We start from the raw sequence: 16,748 nt of genomic DNA, 5'->3' as shown, positions 1-16,748 counted from the left end.
AAACATGAAAGTCTGCAGAAGTGGTGATTGTACTAAAATACTAAAAGAACTTAGCAAGTCTCACAATGTCTATAAGAGGTAAAGATATATTACTAATGTTTCGGGCCTGAGCATGAGTTAAAAAACAGGCAGGGTGTTGTTACTCCAATTTACAGATGCTCAGTCTGGCAGCACATGAGACCGTGGACAGACATGTTGGCAAAGGAATGGGATGGGGAATTGAAATGGGTGGCCACTGGGAATCCTCGGTATTGCGGTGGATGTAGCGAAGGTATTCAAGGAAACTATCTCCCAGTCAGTGCCCAGTGTCTCTGACGTCGAGGAGTCCACAACAGGAGGACTGGATGCAGTAGATGGCCCTTGCAGATTCACTAGTGAAGTGTTGCTTTCCTTCTATGGTAACCCAGGCACTTCCTGCTTTCAGGGTAAAATAATGTGCCCCATGCATCTCCTTTCAACTCCCCCACCCCCACTCCCCCCCCCACCCCCGTCACAGGCCCAGGCCCAAAATGTTGGTGACCCTTTGCTTCCTATGGATGCTGCGTGACCTGATTTTCTCTTGCGCATCTACTGAGGTTCTTGTTCCGCAGAAATGGCAACAGGGTGAAATTAAGGTGGGGGGGGGGGGTTACAAATGGGTCAAAGAAGGAAGGAAAAGAGGTGGTGTAAATTAGAAACAAAAATGATATCTGAAATTGTTGAACTCTGAATGGTGTTGACTGAATGTGCCCAGTCAGAAGTGGCTATTACTCGAGTTTAATTTGGTCTGAAGTGCAGGGGGAGAGAGGTCAGACTAGAAGTGGGGGAATTATACTTGTGGACTGAATAAAGTGTTCCACAAAACAGACAGCTGATGTGTATTTGGTTCCAATTTGATCAGCAATGTGCTCAGGTGAGAAAATGGCAGAAAAATGTCTGGCCTAGAAAATAATTTCTTTTTGTAGTTCATTAGCATTTCAGGAAAACAATAATCAGTTGGAAATTAAACTTTGGTTTGAAGTGCATATAAATCAGAGTTAAGCAGTCTCACTGGCTAATGCAGACGAATAACTTTCTTGAGTATTAGTTAAAAGCAACAGAGAAGATGAGCATCACTTCATTTTCCCTTGCCCAAAAGCAAACAGAGCCAGTCATTATTATTTTGTAACCCTCCCCTGATACTGAAGGAGTTCCTCTGTCTTCCCAATTCATCCCTTTCCCCCTGCCAGATGCTCTTTTCCTTCCACACTTTACCCCCTTCAAATGATGGGAAAAACCCTGGCAAATTTCCGCAGATGTATGGTGGAAAGTGTGCTGACCGGCTGCATCAATACACCTGAATATGAAGCCCTCCAAAAGGTAGTGGAAACAGCCTAGGACACCATGGGCAAAACTCTTCCCCACTATCTGAAAGGAGCAGCAGTTATCAAGGATCCACATCAGCCAGGACATGCTCTGTGTTCGCTGCCGCCATCAGGAAAGAAGTATCGGTGCCACAAGACTCGCAGGTTCAGGAACAGCTGCTCCCCCTCCACCATCAGACTCTTCAACAACAAACTCAATCAGGGATTCATTTAAGGACTTATTTTTGTACTTTTTTTCTCCTTCTCTGTATTGCACACAGTTTGTTTATATTTCTTTGTTTACTTGCACACGCTGTGTACATTTTATTTCACTAGTAATAAGTGGTCATTATGCCTTGCCCATAGGAAAAAAGAATCTCAGGGTTGTATGTGATATACGTACTCTGATAAGAAATCTGAAATGATTTGAGGAGTAAACATATCCACTGATTTCTCCTGGTCCACCCATGTCAAAGCAATGCCAAAAATGTGCCCCAGCATCTCCATTTTCTCAGAAGGCTGAGAAAATCTTGCACGTGACCTGCATCCCTTAACTACATTATGCACCATTGAAAATGTCCTGTGTAGGTGTTTGGCAATTGCTCTGCCCAGACATTAAGAAACAGCACATGGTTGTGAATAAGACCATGAGACATAGGAGCAGAAATAGGCTCCATCAAGACTGCCGTGCCATTCAATGATGAGTTGATCCATTTTCCCACTGCCTGGCCTTCTCTCTATAACCTTTGATGCTCTGCAAATCAAGAACCTGACAATCTGTCTTAAATACACTTAATTATCTGGCCTCCATACCAGTCACACAAACACTTATTTGATCTCCGCTTATTTGATCTTCGTCTCCAGGATTGTTAAATAAAGGACTCTGGCCACATTCTCTTCACCACTGTTCCATCTAGAAGAAGATTCAGGAGCATGAGACCACACCCTCCCCGGGTTCGAGGACAGTTTCTTTCTTGCTATAATCAAACTCTTGAATGAACCCCACATTTGTAAAATGATGCTGCCTTTGCTCAGAACCAACTGATCTTTCCATAAGCTCGGCACTCCAGTTCTGTCTTTCTTGCTGCATTTTATGTGAGGTGATGAAATGAACTGCTTGCGAAATGTAAAAATATATTAAGCAATATCAAACAAGAATCCCCATGGTCTTGGTCTTTCCTAACTCTGTAATCTCCTCTGGCCCAGAACATTCTCTGCCCTCATCCCATTTCTGAATTCTCAACTTTATCGCCATGTCTGCAAAAATGTTAACAGCTGATGGACCTGGGATCTAACCCTCCTCCCCTTGGATTCTCCTTTTGAAGACATTTCATCCCTTATCTGTCAGATATTTGCTTGATCATTCTCCTGTGAAACTTGAGACGTTCTCTCTCCTTAAAAATTGCTATGGGAATGAGTAGAAATGGATGAAAAAACTAGCTGGACAATGCCATCTACTCACACAAGCCTTAAGACGAAGCCAATGGCCTTTTTCCCTGTCTGTGAAAGGTTATTGACTGGAGAATGATTAAAAGTAAGGTCCAAAAGGGAACTTTTAAGTAATTGGCAAGGAGGTAATCGAAGTGCAGGCAGTTTGATTTCCTTTTACAGAAAAGAGGAGAGTGAATTTAATTTGCCTCCCTTAAATTTGAAATGTGAATGCAATGGTAGGGAACTGAGGAGTGTGGTAGAACAGAGGGATCTGGGAATACAGATACACAATTCCTTGAAAGTGGTGTTCACATCCAGTTTGTAAAGAGGGCTTTTGGAATATTGGCCTTCATAAAACCAAGTATTGTGTACAGTAGTTGAGATGCTATGATAAAGTTGTATGAAGGCCAAATCTGTTATTTTGGTGACCTAACTACAGGAAAGATATCAATACGATTGCAAGAGTGCAGAGATTTACTAGGATGCTGCCTGGGAAATATAGACATGCAGCAGAGCAAGAGGCCCTTCACCCATGCTGCCTAAATCCAGCAATTAGCCTTTGACCCTAGTACGTTATGAAAGCGGAGCAAAACCCACGCAAACACGGGGAGAACATACAAACACTTCACATAGTGCCAGATTCAAACCCCATGTCACCAGTGCTGTAACAGCATTGCGCTAACTGCTATGTTGACCATGCCGCCTTAGGATGGTAAATTTGTTTCTGGTGGCCTTCCAAACCGCACATTTTTGTGATGGTGGAGGAAACCTGGTGGAAATCCACAAAGACACAGAGAGTGCAAAACACCAGTGTGCTGGAGAAACTCAGCAGATCACGCAGCATCCATCGTAACATTTCAGGCTTCAGCCTTTCATCAGGAATGCCCAAAACGTTGGTTACATTTACTTCCTATGGATGCTGCGTGACCTACTGAGTTTCTCCAACACGTATCCCAGTATTCGAGGACTTTCTTGTTAACTTCAGTCATGGAGAGAGCAGGCGAACTCCACCCAGATGGTGCCACACAGGGTTGCTGGAGCTGCAGTTCAACTGGGTGCACCGTGCTTGTGCCTGGGACTGAGATACCTGCTGTCTTCAGCTACCTCACACAAGTGAAGTGCAAGTAAATATGATGTGTAATTAATTAAAAGGTCATAACATTATAGCATATTGCAGGGCAAAATCCATAAATCACTGAAAACTGCTTGCCGAGAAGATTGCAACACAATAAGAATTTATGATATCTCTGAGCAATTAGTTATTAATTCCAAAACCCTTCTATGTCCTATGGATATGAAAGATCCTGTGGTTCAATGTGAGGAGTATTTTCCCCTCTAAATTCCGGTGGTCCAAGCCTCGCACGCTGCATATAGAAATGTGGGGCAAACAGACCAGTTGGAAGGGTACACTGCAAGATCCCACAAACCGAAAAGTGGCAGCTTTCCTGTGATTTTTTTTGGTCAGCTGCTTTGATGGGGAGGGAGATAAATATCTTCCAGGATCTCTGCTTCCTTCAAGTTAGCAGCACCCAAGAAAAAAGGGTTGAGAGATCGATGTGATGCAAGGAGGCAGGGATCTGCCTTGTGTTTGTTGCTTCATTTTGGCTTTAGTATTAATGAATTAATGCAAGCGGTTCTTGGTTGACAGCCCTATCTGTCACCCTAATGTTGAGGTCATTGCTCTCCACCAATTGCTGTTAAAATAATTACACAGTATATTGGCTTGTTGGCCATCAGAGCTACTAAACCTTTTTAAAATATTAAACAGACCAGCTGCTTTTGACAGTGAATTAATTTTCCGGCTTCAACGATGACATTTAGTGAGAATGCCAATGCTGGTATGATGTTGTGGCTTGATGAAGCTCTCTCAGAAATGGTGAACAAATCCAATGGCTCATCCTTGGAACCAAAACCAAGGAATTGTTTCTGGACTGGTTTAAGTGTAAGAAATGAGAGGAACTGTGCATTGAAGGAATCAGCCAATCACCCTAAGTAGGCAGGTACACAAGACCAGAAGACAGAGGAGCAAGAATAGGCCATTCAGCCCATTGAGTCTGCCCCACCATTCAATCATGAGCTGATTCATTTTCCCATTCAGGCCCACTGCCCAGCCTTCTCCCCATAACTTTTGATGCCCTGACCAATCAATAACCTATCAATCTTTGTCTTTAATATATCCAGTGACCTGCCATCCCATCCACCTATGGCAATAAATTCCACAGATTTACCACCCTCTGGCTGAAGAAAATATTTGTTTCAAGTGGACACCCTTCAGTCCTAGAGATGTGCCCTCTTGTCCTAGACTCTCCCACTATGGGAAACAATCTTTCTACATCCATCCTGTCCATGCCTTTCAACAATAGAAATGTTTCTCCCCACCCCCTCCCGATTCTCATAAATTCCAATGACTACAGGCCAAGAGCTGTCCAACTGTCAATATGAATAGGAAATATTCAGAGTGATGTGAGTCGAACAAAGGGAAACTAGACCAGCTCTGTCAGTAGACCATTTGGGCTGGGGAACCTTGTTTCTGTGCTGTTGAAGTCCATGCCTAGGTGTGGAAGCCATGTAGGCTCAGGAGTGGCTCATGCTTGGACCACATGGGAATGTAAGCAACAAAATAAAAATATCTGTGAGCGTTGTAAACCCAGCAACCTGGGTTCCATCCTGACACTGGGTACAGTCTGTTTGCAGTTCACACATTTTCCTTGTGACTGCACAGGTTTCTCTTCTTCAGTTTCCCAAAGGACGATTGGAAGATTGGCTGATGTAAATTATTCTGAGTGAGAGTAATTGGAGTTATGGACATGTGGAAAAGAATAGTGTGCTGAGAAATACTGGAGATGGGGAACTGGTATTGAAAGGAATGCTCTGGAGGATGGGCTCAATGGTCTTCTATATAAAAGAATATAGGAATAAAATAATAAGAGGGTTGGTCTTCACTTGGATAAATGGGAAAGCAACAATGGGTAAGGAAGGTGCATTAAGAAACTGGGTGAAACTTCTAAAGTTGAAAAGACCGGGATCAATTTGCAGATCAGATTTTTTTTAAAAAAGTGGAGGTGAAAAAATAGGGAAAGAATCCTTCCAGCTTGCTTCCCACACCTCATTTGGAGTATGGGTATGGTTTTGGGCTCCAAATTTAAGAAAAGATGTGCTGACATTGGACAGGGTTCAGAGAAGATTCACAAGAATGTTTCTGGAATGAAAGCATTAACAAACACAAAATGCTTGACGGCGCTTGGACGTAGTTTAGAAGAATGAGGGGGGGACCTCATAGAAACATTTTGAATGTTGAAAGGTCTGGACAGAGCAGATGTGGCAAAGTTGTTTCCCCTTGTAGGGGAGTTGAGGACATGAGGGCACAACTTCAGGATTGAAGGACCTCCATTTAAAACCGATTCGGAGGAATTTCTTTAGCCAGAGAGTGGCGAGCCTCTGGAATTTGCTACTATGGGTGGCTGTAGAGACCAGGACATTAAGGTGGAGATTGATTAGTAGTCAGGGCATCAAAGAGAATGGGGCTGAATGGGAAGGTCTAGTTCTTATGGACTAAACCGGATTTTGTTTTTCTGAGCAACTGTTCAATATTTTTTTCAAAAGTCAATTGAATCTACTTCCATCAGTGAACAGTGTGTTATTGTGTGATCGTAGGATATTTATCAAGGACACCCTTAAGTCTAAATCCTCCCATTTTGTACCATGCTCAACTTCTTCACTGACAGGGTGCATTTGACATCTGTCCTGTGAGCAAAGGAGAGAGTCAGTGAGTCAGTACACTTCAGACTCGGAGCCATTCTGGAGTCACTTATTTATGCATTAAATTAACATATTATTTGAAAGTACATCCTAATCAGCGTCTATGAATGAGGTTCTTTGGCTTGGCTTCGCGGACGAAGATTTATGGAGGGGGTAAAAAGTCCACGTCAGCTGCAGGCTCGTTTGTGGCTGACAAGTCCGATGCGGGACAGGCAGACACGATTGCAGCGGTTGCAAGGGAAAATTGGTTGGTTGGGGTTGGGTGTTGGGTTTTTCCTCCTTTGCCTTTTGTCAGTGAGGTGGGCTCTGCGGTCTTCTTCAAAGGAGGTTGCTGCCCGCCAAACTGTGAGGCGCCAAGATGCACGGTTTGAGGCGATATCAGCCCACTGGCGGTGGTCAATGTGGCAGGCACCAAGAGATTTCTTTAGGCAGTCCTTGTACCTTTTCTTTGGTGCACCTCTGTCACGGTGGCCAGTGGAGAGCTCGCCATATAACACGATCTTGGGAAGGCGATGGTCCTCCATTCTGGAGACGTGACCCATCCAGCGCAGCTGGATCTTCAGCAGTGTGGACTCGATGCTGTCGACCTCTGCCATCTCGAGTACTTCGACGTTAGGGGTGTAAGCGCTCCAATGGATGTTGAGGATGGAGCGGAGACAACGCTGGTGGAAGCGTTCTAGGAGCCGTAGGTGGTGCCGGTAGAGGACCCATGATTCGGAGCCGAACAGGAGTGTGGGTATGACAATGGCTCTGTATACGCTTATCTTTGTGAGGTTTTTCAGTTGGTTGTTTTTCCAGACTCTTTTGTGTAGTCTTCCAAAGGCGCTATTTGCCTTGGCGAGTCTGTTGTCTATCTCATTGTCGATCCTTGCATCTGATGAAATGGTGCAGCCGAGATAGGTAAACTGGTTGACCGTTTTGAGTTTTGTGTGCCCGATGGAGATGTGGGGGGGCTGGTAGTCATGGTGGGTTCACTGTCATGTTAAAAACACAAGTTCTGGAGCAACTCCGCATGTTCTGCAGCCTTCGGAGGAGTTAAAGATAGATAACCAATGTTGTGGGTTTGAACCCTTTGACAAGATATGACCTCAGGCCCGCAACATTGCTTATGTATCTTTGCCTCCTATGGCTGCTGTGGGACCTGCCAAGTTTCTCCAGCACTTGTGTGTATTTACCGCAATCTCCGGGTCTATAAACTTTTTTGTTTTAGTTCTTGTCATACACACAAGTACAATGCACTGGTGCAATGGAAATCCCACTGCAGTTTCTCAGGTACAGCACAGAAAATGAACCCTTTTGCCTATTGCATCTCTAGTGACCTCCAAGCACCCACTTCTACTTGTGCTATTTTATTTTCTCCAGGTTCTCATTAACTTCATTCAGAGTTGACCCTCAGGTGAGAGGCAATATATTGTGGTCAATTAATCTATCGATCTGCACACCTTTTAGGATAAATTCCCCACCCAGGTTTCCTCCGCATGCTCTGGTTTCATCCCAAACTCCAAAACTGCATGATTTACCTGGGTTTTTTTATGATATGGGAAAAAGCAGTGATAAATCCACATGGTCTTGGGGGGGTGGGGTGTGAACATGCAAACTCCACGAAGACAGCACAGAAAGTGAATTGAACCTAGATCTTTGGACAATGAAACAGAGTTGTTGCCCAGATATTGATTCCCTTACCAGATTGTACATGAAGCAGAATTTCAGCTCCAGTTCCAAAATTTGGAAATTAATTCCAGATATTACTTGGTTGACTTAAAATCCTTTAATACAGATACTCAAACAAATCTCATGAGCATACCTTGCAAAATCATTTCAATAATAGGTTGAATAATTTAGTTTTGATTCTATTTCGCACACCTAGAAATCACATCCTGTTGTTTTTAACTCCAACACTCCACAGAACAAATGTGAAATTGATCAGTGAATGTGATGCAGGGGAGGGTGGGAAGAAGGATAAGTTTAATAAGAACCTCACAAGAGTAGTGGCCAAGTTCATAAAGCTGCTGCTTTCAGGGGATCTGCTTGTGATACGATGTATCTAATTATGTTAAAAATATTGCACAGTAAGGCTCATTCCACCCAGATATTCATAGGAACATAGGAAGTAGGAACAGGAGTCGGCCAAAAATGGCCCATCGAGCCTGCTCCGCCATTCAATACGATCATGGCTGATCTAATTTATGACCTAACTCCACCTACCTGCCTTCTCCCCATATCCCCTAATTCCTCTATCATGTAAAAATTTATCTAACCGAATTTTAAATATGTTATCACGCACCTGGTTAGAGAATTCCAAACATTCACTACTCTCTGGGAAAAACTATTTTTCCTCATCTCTGTCCTAAATCTACTCCCCCGAATCTTGAGACTGTGACCTCTCATTTTAGTTTCCCCAGCCAGCTCAAAAAACCTTCCTACATCTATCCTATCCATACCCTTCATAATCCTATATGTTTCTATAAGATCTCCTCTCATTCTTCTGAACTCGAGCGAATACAATCCTAGATGATTTCATCTTTCATCATAAGTCAACCCCTTCATCCCAGGGATCAACCTAGTAAACCTCCTCTGGACTGTCTCCAAAGCCAGTATATCCTTCCTCAAATATGGAGACCAGAACTGGACACAGTACTCCAGGTGCAGTCTCACCAGTACCTTATACAGTTGCAACATTACCTCCCTACTCCTGAATTCAATTCCTCTAGTGATGAAGGCCAACATTCCATTTGCCTTCTTAATAACCTGCTGCACCTGCAAGCTAACTTTTTGCGATTCATGCACAAGCACCCCCAAGTCCCTCTGCACAACAGCATGCTGTAGTTTTTCACCCTTTAAATAATATTCAGCTCTTTTATTTTTCTTGCCAAAGTGGATAACCTCACACTTACTAACATTGTACTCCATCTGCCAGACCTTTGCCCACTGATCCAGCTTATATCCCTCTGCAGACTCTCCACATCCTTATTACAATTTGCTCTTCCACTCAATTTGGTGTCATCCACAAACTTGGCTACACCACATTTTATCCCCTCCTCCAAGTCATCAATGTAAATGATGAACAGTTGTGGGCCTAACACCGACCCCTGTGGCACCCCACTTACCACTCTCTGCCAACCTGAAAAACTCCCATTTATCCCGACTCTCTGCCTCCTGTCAGACAACCAATTTTCAATCCAGGCCAATATACTTCTCCGGACTCCACTTTCCTGTAACTTACTGATAAGTCTCTTATGCGGCACCTTATCAAACGCTTTCTGGAAATCCAAATATACAACATCAACCTGTTCCCCTCTATCCACTGCACCCATTATATCCTCAAAGAATCCTAACAAGTTTGTCAAACAAGATCTTCCCTTTCTAACACCATGCTGCACCTGCCTGATTGAACCCTTACATTCCAAAAGTTTCACTATTTCATCTTTAATGATGGCTTCAAGCATTTTTCCAACTACAGACATCAAGCTAATTGGCCGATAATTTCCAGTCTTCTGCCTACATCCGTTCTTAAAAAGTGGCGTGACATTTGCTGTCTTCCAGTCTGCCGGGACCTGCCCAGAATCCAAGGAATTTTGGTATATGACCACCAATGCATCAACTATAACTTCTGCCATTTCCTTCAGAACCCTTGGATGCAGATCATCAGGACCAGGTGATTTGTCTGGCTTTAGTCCCATTAATTTCTCCATCACTACTTCCTTTGTACAACTATTTTATCAAGGCCCTCCCCAACATTCACATCCTTAACTTCGCACTTGGACATGCTGGTCGTGTCTTCCACCGTGAAGACTGACACAAAATATTTGTTTAATGCCTTGGCCATTTCCTCATTTTTTGCTACCAGTTTTCCTTTCTTATCCTCCAAGGGTCCTATGTTAACTCTGGCCACCCTCTTCCGTTTTATATAGTCATAAAATTTTTTGCTTTCTGTTTTTATATTTTGTGCCAATTTACTTTCATAATCCTTTTTCCCATTTCTTATTACCCGCTTTGTACCCCTTGTTGTCTCTTAAAGTTTTCCCAATCTTCCAGTTTCCCACTGCTCTTTGCAGCTTTGTACACCTGCGCCTTCAATTTTATACTCTCCTTTATTTCCTTTGTTTACCACGGTTGATTTTTCCCTCCCTTGCTGCCCTTTTTCCTGACTGGAATATATTTTTGTTGAGCATTACAAAATATTTCTTTGAAAATCTTCCACTGTTCCTCAACTGTTTCATCTATTAGCCTGTGCTCCCAGTCCACTCTGCCCAATTCCTCCCTCATCCTATGGTAGTCACCCCTGTTTAAGCATAATATATTAGTTTTAGATCTAATTATTTCCCCTTCCATCTGAATGAGAAATTCAATCATACTATGATCGCTATTTCCCAGATGGTCTCTGACTATTACATCATTTACTCTACCTATCTCATTGCACAACACTAGATCCAGGAGAGCATTTTCTCTTGTGGGTTCCTTAACATGCTGCTCAAGAAAGCTATCGCGGATACATTCTATGAAGTCCTCTGCCAGACTCCCATGACCAACTTGATTTTCCCAATCTATGTGGAAGTTAAAGTCCCCCATGACTACGGCCATATCATTATTACATGCCTCACTTATCTCTCTATTTCCTGTGCCACTAAACTATTGTTATTTGGTGGGTGATAGATAACACCCACCAATAATTTTTTCCCTATGTTATTCTTTATCTCTACCCAAATGGACTCAACATTATACTCTTTAGATCTTATATCATCCCTCACTACTGCCTGGAGCTCATCTTTGATTAAGAGTGCAACTCCACCTCCCTTACCATCCTGTCTATCTCTTTGCACCACATGATACACTTGAAAGTTCCCATTTAGGGTCACCAAAATACAAATTCCCTAGTGTGGTTGAAGAAATAGGATCGATTTGGAGTTTAGAAGGATGGGAAGGGATAGGGTAATGAAAGGTGATCTTGCTGAAATATATCAGCTCATAAGGGGACACAACAGGGAGGATGTATTGATCTTGCCAACAATGGGAGAGTCTTGACAAACAGATAGTTCCTGACTGGTATGGTCCAACTTGCGATTTTTTTTCAAAGATAAAATCCATTCTTTTGAATTTGGGCTAGGCTATGATGTTCAGTATCTCCCCATGGCCCTGTGTCAGTCCCCACACTGATTCACTGCCCCACTCTCTCCCAACAGCCCTGTGCCAGTCCACACTGATCCCTCTGCCCCACTCTCTCCCAACAACCTTATGTCAGTCCCCATACTAATCCCACTGCTCTTTTTCAAAGTATGAATTTTTTAGACATACGATGGGAGTGCCGGAATGTAATCCATTGTAAATTGAGGATTGTATTTGCAGGATAAGGGGGTAGTCATTTAAAACTAAGATGCTTTGGAACTTCTCACTAAGGTCAATGAATCTCTGGAGTTCTCTGCCTTAGGTCGCTGATGAGGCCAATGTGGGACAGACGTGCCTGGCCACAGTGGCTGTGAGGGAAATTCTGTCCTGGGTTTGGTGCTGCTGTGTCACAATTCTTCCTCCATTTCTTTTTGTTCTCCAGGCCACCCCTGTGAGCGTTCTTGAAGGAGGTGGCTGCGTCTTCAACAACATGGTCCTCAATGCTGTTTGAAGGCTTCAATGTTGGTGACAAAATCACTCAAGTGAATGTTGAGGATGGTGCAGAGGCAGCGCTGGTGGAAGGTGACCCACAACTGAGAGTAGTACAGGAGGGTGGTCAGTACAACAGCTCTGTACACATTGATCTTTGTGTCTTTCCTCAGATGCTTGTTGTTCCAGATTCTCTTGTACAGCCTGACGAAGGTGCTGTTTGCCTTTGCCAGTCTATTGTCAACCTTTTAGCATCTGACGAGAAGGTGCACACCAGGTAGCTGAACTGGTGGACTGTCTTCAGTCTCGCCAATGGTAATGTGGGGAAGGTGGTACTCTTCCTCAGGTGTGGGCGGATGGAGAACTTCTATCTTCTCCAGAAGTTCTCCATCCGCCCACACCTCAGGAAGAGTACGTTGATCTATAATCATGAACAAACTCTCATCATTTAGCAAAATCAACAGCAAGCATGCAGTTTTGAAGCTGGTGGGTCAAAAATTTTGTTTTTGTCAAACACAGTTCTGCTTGAATCTTACTTGGTAATTAGCTTCAACAAGACACTTCAGAAACTCAAAGTAATTCATTACAGGAAAGGAACAGAAAGAGATTTTAAAATATCTAAAACACAGATAATTGTCAGAGCCAGGTCCAAATTTGTTCAACAGGTCTTGGATTTGTTTCTTTGCAATTTGCAGTTACTGGAGCATCGAGGAAAAGTTATTGGTTGCTTTATGCTAATTTGCCACCACATTTTTTTTAAATGAATGACACTATTAAGTCCCTCTTAAGATCTAATTTTCAGTTATTGGAAGTGATGTATGAAGTAATCCATTAAAGCAGGATGAGGTGTGGATGAGATTAGGGTAAAGTGTCTTGTCTTGATTAATGTGAATAACAAATAAAAGAACAAAAAAAACTTTAATCATGTTGAGCATTAACTCTTTCCTGGATGGTACTTACTCTGGCAAAGAGATGAAATACTTGGCACCTGAGTTAAATATGAGAGTGTTTGAGGGTAAGGAGGTATAGTGACCCAAAGGCCTGTGGAGGCAAAGGAAAGAGCTGAATTCCTAAAGCACACATCCCAACAGAATTACACAGTGATGCTCGGTGCAGCCAATGCGAGTGCTCTGTGGGGGGAAGGACCATAGAGGTGACTAATGACAAGGTGCCACATGTGGTGATTGGGGGAGGGTGATGATCCTCCTGACCACTAGAGGGTGTCAGAGGGGGAATGTCCCACCTTGAGTTAGAAGCACAAAATGGATGTGACCACAAGGTTGTGAGTTGATAGTAATACAAAAGAATTCAAGTTTCTTTATTACAATAGAAGAACATCACAGGAGTGGGTATCAGCAGGAGACATGGAAAGTGTGAGGCAGCCTGACACCGTGAATTGGACTGGAAATGTCGATAACAAGTGGTGGTTATTCAAACAACAATTCAAGCCATTGAAGTCAATAGCAAATCAGATGCATGGAAGACTGCTCTTCTACTTACCATGGCAGGATCTCAAGCTCTAGACTAGAGCTTGTCAACACATTTGTTTTTGCCGAGGCAGATGACCAGGGCAAGTTTGACAAGGTTATCGAGATGTTTGATGGACAGAGAAAGAGGGCCTAGGTCTGGCCTATGGACTTGAGAAATTCGACAGTTATGTGTATTGCCTACCAACTTTCATGGCCGAGACAGACCACAAGCCATTAATAGCCATAATCAAGAAAAACCTAAGTGAGATGTTGCTGTGAATCCAAAGACTGATGATAAAGCTACAACGTTATGACCTTGAATTGGTGTACACACCAGGGGAAACTTATTGTGCTGGCTGATGCACTGACCAGGGGAATGATGCAGAGTGAAGAGTTCCACAGAGAAGCAGATGTGATTCTCCATGTGAACCTGATCACTGAATCTCTTCCCGTATCTGACATGAAATCCAAGCAGATTGCAGCTGAAACAGAAAAGAACATAGTTCTACAGAAGGCCATCAAGCATCTGAATGAAGGTTGGCCTAGAGGTGAATGTCAGCAATACTATAACATTTGAGGTGAATACTGTCAATGGGCTTCTACTTGGAGCAAAATTGTCATTCCTCAATCACTGCAACAAAAGATGCTGAAAAGGGCTCGTGAGGGGCACCTTGGAGTGGAAAAATGCAAGAGGAGGGCCAGAACTGCTGTTTATTGTGGACATTGACAGAATGGTCTCCAGCCATGAGGCCTGTCTGAAACATTATGCAAAGCAGTCAATGAATCCATGACCAAACCTGACTTACTAGAGAAGCCATGACAGGAAGTTGGAACTGATCTGTTCCACGTGGATGGAAAGAATTACTTGCTGGTTATTGGCTATCTATCGAACTATCCCGAGATGGCATTGCTTCCCAACATGTCTGCTGCCTCGTGACCAAATAAATACATGAAGTCAATCATTGCAAGACATGGAATTCTTCAAATCATCTTCCGTGACAATGGACTATGCTACAGTTGTAAACAATTCACAAAAGAGTGTGATTTTCCACATGTGACTTCAGGTCTTCTGCTTCCCCAGTCAAACAGTAAAGCAGAGAACAGAGATCATATGAAAGCACGTCAGTGGTTCAGATCCTTATCTAGATCTGAGTTACCGAGCTTCATCATTTGGACATGACATGTCACCCGCTGAGCTCCTGATGGGTCGTAGACTGCACCACACTTCCCCACTCTACAAACTCAAACAAGAACAGATGTCAAACAGAAACAAAAACATCTGCATAGGAGATTGACAAGTCGGCAAGAAGTTTAGGGCCATTGGAACAACCTGACCCAGTGTGAGTCCGAGATTCTGGAGGAAGGAAACCCCAGATCCTACACAAGGCCTGACAAGCAGAAGATCCAGCCTATACACCAGCAGAAGAAACAATCCCCACCCAGTGTTAGTCAGTAGTGGGCCAGCAGAGCTGATGCATGCACTTGTGTTGAGAAGATCCACACGTGTTATTAAAGCTGAATCTCTCAAGGAAAAAGAACTCCATACTTACAAAGTTTGTGCTGTTGATGTTTGTGTTTAACTTTAAATTAAAATGAATACTGTATTACTGTGTAATGTTGCTAGATTAAGCATCTTAAGGAAAGAGGATGTGGTGATAGGGAGTTGGTGATCCTTCTGGTCACAAGGGGGCTTCAGAGGCAGAATGTCCCAGCTTGGGTTAGATGCACAAAATGGATGTGTCCCATTAAGTCGTGAGTTGATAATAAGATGTAGGTAACACAAAATTACCCAAGTTTCGTTATCACAATAGAAGAAACATCACATTGCAGTAGTGGAAATGGTTGAAATAGAGAGTTTATGAATGGTTAGAAGTCAATCACAAAATTCTGTAGACACTGGTTGAAGTAAAAACACAAAATGCTGGAGAAACTCAGAACTCAGCAAGTAATGTGGCAAGTTAGCACAATGCTATTACATGCCAGCGACCCTGGTTTATATCCAGCGCTGCCCATAAGGTGTTGATACATTCTCTGTGTCTGAGTGGATTTCCTCCAGGTCTTCTGGTTTCTTTCCACCCTCCAAAAATGCACAGGGCTGTAGGTTAATTGGTGTAGTTGGGCGGCATGGACTTGGAAGGGCCTGTTTACCGTGCTGTATGACTAAATTTAAATGCACATTAATTGGAATGTAGGAACGTGAAACTAAACAGCTATCCTCAACCTTCTTTTGGCTATGGCTCCCTTAGGACTCTGCTCAAAGTTTATGGACCCCCTTCCCAGTGAAGCAGTCGAGTTGAGTTGGTTTCTTCTGTAATTCTCTCCTACCAACTACATTAAAAAAAAAACATTAAAGATATCTATGTTGCGTGAGATGAAAAGAAAACAAGGCTTTTATTTGAATATGATGTGGCCCCAAGGGAGGGGAGGGGATATAGTGTGCCTGTTGAGAATGGCTGCGCTAAAGATGCGAAGAGACTTTGAGCAGTTTTCTTCTTGTAAGTCATTTGTGAATAAAGACTGTTTTTGGTTTAAAAATAAACTATCATGACAATGTAAATCATTTACTGCCAATAAAATATTTTGTAATGTGGGAAATGCAGCAGCAAATTTGCACATGCTATTCCCACCGCACTGTGATAATTTTACTGCTGTTGATTGACAGGCAAATAGTGATAAGGACACTGAGGATTCACTCCCTTGCACCGTGTTAAGTTTGCCTTGGAGAGGAGGCAGAGCATTCGTGTAACTTCCCTAATGAAATATGGTACTTCCAGCAATGCAGTACTCCAGTGAATTATCAGCCTGCTTTGCAACATTACTGCACAGTACAGGCTCTATCTCCCTACCTCATAACCTTCTATTTTTTTTCAATGTATGTTCCTGTCTAAGAGTCTCTTCAATGCCCCTAAGGTTCCAGCTTCCACCACCACTCCTGGTAATGCATTCAGTACTCTGTGTAGTTTTTGTTTAAAAGGCTTGCCCCTAATATCTCCCTGAAATTTTCCTTCCTTCACTTTGTACAGACATCCTCTGTTGTTTCGTATTCCTGCCCTGTGAAAAATGTGTTGGCTGTCTACCTTATCTATGCCACTCGTAATCTTATAGGCCTCTATTAAGTTGTCTCTCATCCTTCTCTAGAGTGCACCTGGTTGTGAACCGAACTGCAAAATGCTAG

The sequence above is a fragment of the Narcine bancroftii genome, chromosome 2, assembly GCF_036971445.1.
Source record: "Narcine bancroftii isolate sNarBan1 chromosome 2, sNarBan1.hap1, whole genome shotgun sequence".
Lineage (NCBI taxonomy): Eukaryota > Metazoa > Chordata > Chondrichthyes > Torpediniformes > Narcinidae > Narcine > Narcine bancroftii.
This window is presented reverse-complemented; position numbering follows the sequence as displayed.